Genomic DNA, 6894 nt, shown 5'->3' with positions numbered 1-6894 from the left:
TGCTTCAAATCTATGATATACACCATATTTTTCTAGCACTTTGGCTAGTTGTTTATTTTCAAAGTGAGTTTCCTGATCGCTTATTAGAGCCCTTGGTACACCAAAACGAGAAAATAATCTCTTTAGAAATCTTACCACCACCCTAGCATCATTTGTAGGTAAAGCTTGTGCTTCCTCCCATTTTGAGACATAGTCAATCGTCACTAGTATGTACTTATTCCCTCAAGAAATCGGAAACGGTCCTATAAAATTGTATCCCAGACATCAAATACTTCACAAACTTGGATACTATTTTGGGGCATCTCGTTTCAGGATGAAATGTTACCTGATCCTTGGCACGAATCTAAAACAATCACTAGCATCGCACATGAGCTCAAATGGGAGGTTCCAATTCGGGGCGATCAAGATCGGGGTATTGGTTAATTTATCTTTCAATAACTGAACGACTTCAAGGAATTCATTTGAGAAATCAAATGTGGCATCTTTCAAAAGAAGTTGGGTTAATCACCTTGTAATTTTTGAGAAATCCTTTTATGAATTGGCGGTAAAATCCTGCATGGCCTAGAAAACTTCTTACCATTTTCACATTTGTTAGAGGTGGCAATTTGGCTATAGTGTCAACCTTTGCACGGTCCACCTCTATCCCTGATTTGGCGGTTTTATGTCCCAAGACAATATATTCTTTGACTATGAAATGACACTTCTCCCAATTTAAAACTAAGTTGGTCTTTTCGCATCTTGCAAGCATCAAATCTAGGTTGCACAAACAATCATCAAAAAAGGACCCAAAAACTGAAAAATTGTCCATGAAGACTTCCATGAACTTTTCAACCATATCATGGAAAATAGCCATCATGCATCTTTGGAACGTGATTGGAACGTTGCAAAACCTGAATGACATCCATCGATAAATAAAGGTCCCACTTGACCAAGTGAACATGGTCTTTACTTGGTCTTGAGGATCAATAGGGATTTGAAAGTATCCTTAAAAACCATCTAAAAAGAAGTAATAATGGTGATCAGATAATCTTTCGAGCATTTAATCAATAAATGGTAAAGGAAAATGGTCTTTCCATGTGACATTTTTTTAGCTTGCGATAATCAATGCACAGATGCCTCCTTTTTTACTTTGTTTGTTACTACAGTCGTGCCTCCTTTTTTAGGTACCACGTGCATTAGACTCACCTATTGGCTATCCAATATTGAGTAAATGATATCGGTATCCAAGAGTTTGACTACCTCTTTCTTCACTACTTCTTGCATGGTTGGGTTTATTCTCCTTTGGGTTTTGCACCACTGGTTTAGCTCCCTCTTCTAAATTGATTTTATGTGAAAAATATGAGGGACTAATTCCCTTGATATCGGTGACCATTCGGATTGGTCTTGAATCTAGGAGGTCAAGTTTCTTGAAGAATGAATAAGGCATTAAGTTGACACTTGCTCCCGAATTGGCTAGAGTGTTGCTTGTGGTTGGATTCCCGAATTGGCACATGAGTGTTAAACCACCCGAGTCACCCATCTTATTTGGTAGCATGTTCAACATAGCATTCGAGTAGGTTTCATTTAGTGCTACTTTAGATACCTCCCCCATCTTCTTTCGGTTTGTTAGGGGATCCTTAAGAAACTTTGCACACTTTGGCATTTGAGTTAAGGCTTCCATGAACGGGATATTGATTTGAAGGGATTTGATGTGATATAGGAACTTCTGGTAGTCACATCTTGTAGCATGGATTGTTTGATCCATTTTTATCATCCTCCTATCTATGTTATGCAACATTGTTAAGACCGTCGTCATGTCATTCGAAGCATAATTCACCATTCCCCTAGTCACATCTTGTAGAGGGTTATGATATTCTCTTGAATGTTTGGAAAATTCCTCGATGAGATCCTTGACTACGACCGGTTCTTTCTTTGTGAGTGGCCCTTGAGAATCAAGGAGTTGCCTAGTAATGACGTTTACCCCATCATAGAAAATCGAGACTCCTTGTTGCACATTTAGATTATTTTGAGGACAATTCCTCAACAAACTCTTATAACGCTCCCATGACTCATATAATGACTCTCCCGCTTGTTGCTCAAAATTTGCAATAGTCTTCTTCAACTTGGAAACTTTAGATGGTGGGAAAAATTGTTGTATGAACTTTTCCCGCATTTGTGCCCATGTTGTTATTGTGCCCGGTGAGAGTGCCATCAGCCAATCTTTTGTTGAACCCTTAAGAGTAACGGGGAGCATTCTTAGCAAAGTTGTCTCACGTGGTATATTTGGTATGTAGAAGTAGTCAGCGATATCATTGACCTCATCAATGTGCTTGTAGGCGTCCTCGTGGTCTTTCCCATAGAATGGTATGTATTTTAGTTGAGCAAGTATGTGTCCTTTTAGTTCAAAGTTGGATGTGTTGGAAATTATAGGTTGCATAAGTCCCGGTCCGGTGTCTTCACATATCTGTCTCTTGTATGCCTCCATCATCATGTTGGCAATGTCCGTCATCTTGGATTTTGGCTCACTTTCGGGTTCGCTTACTTTGTCTGATTCTTGTTCGCTTTTTGGCTCATAACCTGCTTCCTTTTTGTTAAGAGTCTTCTCAAAACTTTCGAATTCACTTTCTAGAGTCCTTTTTCTTAATTCTTTGAGTTTGTTTGTCTTTTTCTTATGGAATTCTAACTCAAGCTCGTCAAACGGTGGTATTATTGATGATTTTGATCCTCAGGTCATAAATCACTGAAACAAAAAACAAATGAAACGCGTCAAAAGAACAAAATTGTCACGATACCAAGACGTGGTGTTAATGTCCACGACATGGTAAGTCAAACAGAAGAATACGAAATGAAAATTTAAAAGAAAATGAATAGAAGAAGTCATAATAAAATAACAGATTCAAATTAACTAAAAATGGATCGTTCCCCAACAAGGACGCCAAAAACTTGATGCATAAATAATCACGCACTAGTTTAACCTACTAATGTAACTAATTATTATCTCTTAAGGCAATGTACCTTGTTGAAAATAGAATAGCACAAATAGTTGGGTATCAAACATGAGGAACATAATTATTAACTAATTTTATCTACTAATTACCTATATTATTATTTAAATAAGGAAATGGGTTTTCTCTAGTTTTGCAAGGCTAGAAACTTAATCAACCAAACTAAACTAACTATCAACTAATGAAACAAAAACTAAAACTAAAAGCAAGAAACACAAAAGACGATTCTAACCAAGGTAATTAAGAGACTTTCGTTTACCTTTGATACACTTACTATTATGGTTGATTTATGGAAGTGCAATGGATTAATGCTTTGTTGGTTGCCGATTCCTCAGATGACCAGGTTAATGTTCACTAACGTAATCTTTTAGCACATAAGTTCATTCATACGGTGATCAGGCGGATAAATTACTAGTGCTCGGTTCAAGTTAAATTAGACTTATAATGAGTTGATTAATTAGGTTTATTAAATCAATTCAATATATGATTGGTCGTCATATATTAGCTCTTACAATTACTTACCTACTTTTCTATTTAACCCTAGGTTTTGGTCAAAACACTACTCCTATAATTTTGCAATTCACAAAGATCATAAGATTCAAGTTCAATAAAGAGTGATGGTCATGCAAACTTAACTCAACTCGGCAATAAACAGAAAAGTAGTTCTCATACGCATAGAGATGTTCTTTAATAAAATAACCATAAATACAACCATAAAAAGTCAAGCAATCTAGTCTAGGGATGAGCATTTGGACCGGGGAACTAGCATGAACCGGAACCGTTACCGGATAGAACCAATCGGGTCGGGACCGGGATGATATTCTTTTGGAACCGCAAACCAGAACCGGTAGAACCAACAAAAATCAGAACCGTATGTTGCTATTTCTCAAGGACCGGTTCCAACATTGAAGACACAACGAGAACCAGAACCGATAGAACCAATGATCCGGTTCGATTCATATTTTCCACCAAGTTTGGTTTCCGAGCCGGTTCCGATGCTCATCGCTAGTCTAATCTAATCAAAATTCATATGTTTTTAGCCCATGATTTTAGCAAGTAAACACATAAAAACGAAATTCAACTTAATATTCATGATTAAACACAAGAAGAAAAACGTAACAGGAAGTTGTTTTGCCTAAAATCTCTCAAATCCAAGCTACAATCGATCTTCTGCAACTCCAACTTTCAAACTGTGTTCTTGGCCTTCAAAAGACGAAAATGGGTTTTTGGAGGATTATGTCTTATATTTGTAGTTTTCTCGAAGTCGGTCCACCACATCGTGGCAAGTCTACCATGATGTGGTCTTCTAGTTTGTCAAGTAATTCGCAAGTCTTTGACTTTCGTCGGGAAACTTCAAAACACCACGATGTGGTAATGTCACCTGGTCATGGGAATGGGTATTTTATTCATTTTTTCCTGGATCCAAGTTCCTACATCCAGCTTTCAGCTTCCTTTTTGCTCCCAGCATGTCTTTTAACACTACAACACAACATACAATAAATTAAGTATCTTTTGTTCTATAATGGGCATAAAGATGGCTATAAATATTAAGATATGATGTAAAATATATGTATAGAAAACTTAGTATGTTGAGTGTACTGAGGCGGACCCTAGTATGCTGGGCATACACCACATACACATGGCGTACGTAAGAAAACTTCAAACCCTAATTTTTAGGGTTTGGTCCATATATAAGCATCATTATCACCTCATTTCTCATTCCTTCATCAGCCTCCATCTAAGAAAACATCCCTCTAGCAGACCCTAAGTGAGAAGAGTACATTTTGAGCTCATTTGTGTGCTTTGATGGTGTTCTTGAAGAAGAAGAATTTGGTACAAGGACTTTGGATCTTCGAAGCAACTTGGATATGGGATTCTCTCCTTGTTATCATAAAAACTCATAAATTGATCACCATATCTTGTAGATCTAGCCATTTCTTCATTTAGGGCACATATGGTCCCAAATATGGTGATACTTAAGCATGACATTATCTTAACCAAATAAGTCATCCTTCCAGACCATATGAGGGGTCTTGAGTCATAAAAATATGGTCTTGAAGCTTAGTTTTTCTCCATGTATTCTCCAAAAGGTCTTAAGGCATTAAGAAGTTAGGATTTTTTGTATTAAGCACTTAATGGACATGAAAAGTCATAAAGTCGGAAACTTTATGACTCTTGGCGGTATTTTGGCCTTGGATTTGAAAGTTGGACGTGAGAGCTTAATGCATTAAGCTCTTACTGAGAAAATGGAAATCAGACCATACGGCATGTGTAATCTAGAGTACGCAACGCATACATGGTCAAACTCTTGACTACGGTTAAAGCCTGAGTACGCTCTGCGTACCACCAGAGTATGCCCCACTCGCGAGCCCTGAGTTGACTCTGCTGAGTTGACTCGACTGGGTTGATTTGGTTAACTTGTGGATTTTGACTAAGAGTATTTTGGGAAATGTTATTAATTTAGAAATGGAAATGTTTTGACGTTTAAGATTTAGGTTGAGTTGATTGTCGAAGATGGGAGTTTTTAAGACTGTATTCAAGCTATGAGGCGAGTTTTCTTTACTGTACCTGTGGGTCGAAGGCACCAATGCTAGCCCACTAGATTATTTATCCTCGTCAAGATGGTGATTTGATAGTTGTAGTTGTTAGGTGGATCCGTACGATTATCTGTATTTGTTGGCTTTGTGTTTATGTTTGTTTGTTGTATACATCAATATGTTGTGTTAGGTTGAGGCGGTTCTGCTTTGTGTTGTAGGCCAACACACATGGGGATGATCAGATTAGTTGTAGGCCATACGAGGCAGTCCAGTCAGGTCGGTGGCCCGTGGAGTGGTCCGGATAGGCTATAGGCCCTACAAGGTGGTCCAGTCATGCCGAACGCTCGTATAGTGAGCCTGATAGGCTGTAGGCCCTACAAGGTGGTCCAGTTAGGCTGGCTGTTCATATTCTATGCTTGTCTATTGTGGTGTGCTGGTACTTTGGGGGAACTCACTAAGCTTTGGCTTATAGTTTTAGTTTATGGTTCCAGGTACTTTCGAGGATCGTGGGAAGGCGAAGACGTGATCGTACACAACTTCCAGTTTTTATGTATTCGGGTCTTGGGAAAACTCTGATTTGAGATAATGATTTTGAAACAATAAATCTTTTTGTAAACAATATTGATGCATGGTTGGTTTTAAAAATTTTAAATTTTCTTGTAATTTTGGAGTGTTACAAGAAATTTAATGAGATAAAAGATATTATATAGTCAAGGAGTCACATACAGGACTTAGTAAAGGACAAAGTGGCCACCAACTACTCATCGAGATATCATGATTCAATACAGCAAAACAATAATTTTCGGCAAGAGAGACGAGTAACACCGACAATCTACTAACACCGTTATTAGGTTTGATAGGATTCAATATTTTTGATGATGTTTGTAAAAAGCTTAAAAAGCTAAAACATTTTCTAGAAATTATATTAGAAGCATATATGTATTTTTTTGATATAGATATTTTCCTTAAATTGTTGATAAATTATAGAAGTTATGATAAAATTTTGATTTTTTGATTTACGTTGATTTTTTTCGAAGTAAAATTATTTTAAGACTGCAACCAAATGTTATACTATGTATATAGCTAAATGTGTATATTGCTAACTGACATTGCTAATCTCTAAATATTATTAAAAGAGAAATCTTATGACATCATCTAAAACCATCTGGGTCGTTCATTGTGTTTTCTTTATAGTTTTTACACCCTTAGATCAATTTGCTTACGTCACCTTGATCAAACAAGAAGTCAACCTGTTATATTAGGAAATTAAATGTAGGAATTGAATGAAAATTATACTTGAATTCTTTCCAAACTTACAACTACAAAATTGGTTCCTTATTAATGTAAACCTTAAATTTAGGTTCTATTCCATT

The 6894-nt window shown here is 36.9% G+C and overlaps 1 non-coding gene across 1 annotated transcript; it reads left to right on the top strand.

Annotated features, from left to right (window-relative positions):
• The first annotated feature begins 1997 nt into the window (after window positions 1-1997).
• Window positions 1998-2104, top strand: LOC145049037 (small nucleolar RNA R71). The gene has a single exon (XR_013683157.1). It is a non-coding gene; the product is annotated as a small nucleolar RNA R71 (small nucleolar RNA).
• Window positions 2105-6894: the final 4790 nt, after the last annotated feature.

The sequence above is a fragment of the Lactuca serriola genome, chromosome 4, assembly GCF_051521515.1.
Source record: "Lactuca serriola cultivar US96UC23 chromosome 4, Lser_US96UC23_V15, whole genome shotgun sequence".
Taxonomy (NCBI): domain Eukaryota; kingdom Viridiplantae; phylum Streptophyta; class Magnoliopsida; order Asterales; family Asteraceae; genus Lactuca; species Lactuca serriola.
The sequence above is the reverse complement of the archived record's forward strand: the minus strand, read 5'-3'. Positions and strand labels throughout refer to the sequence as shown.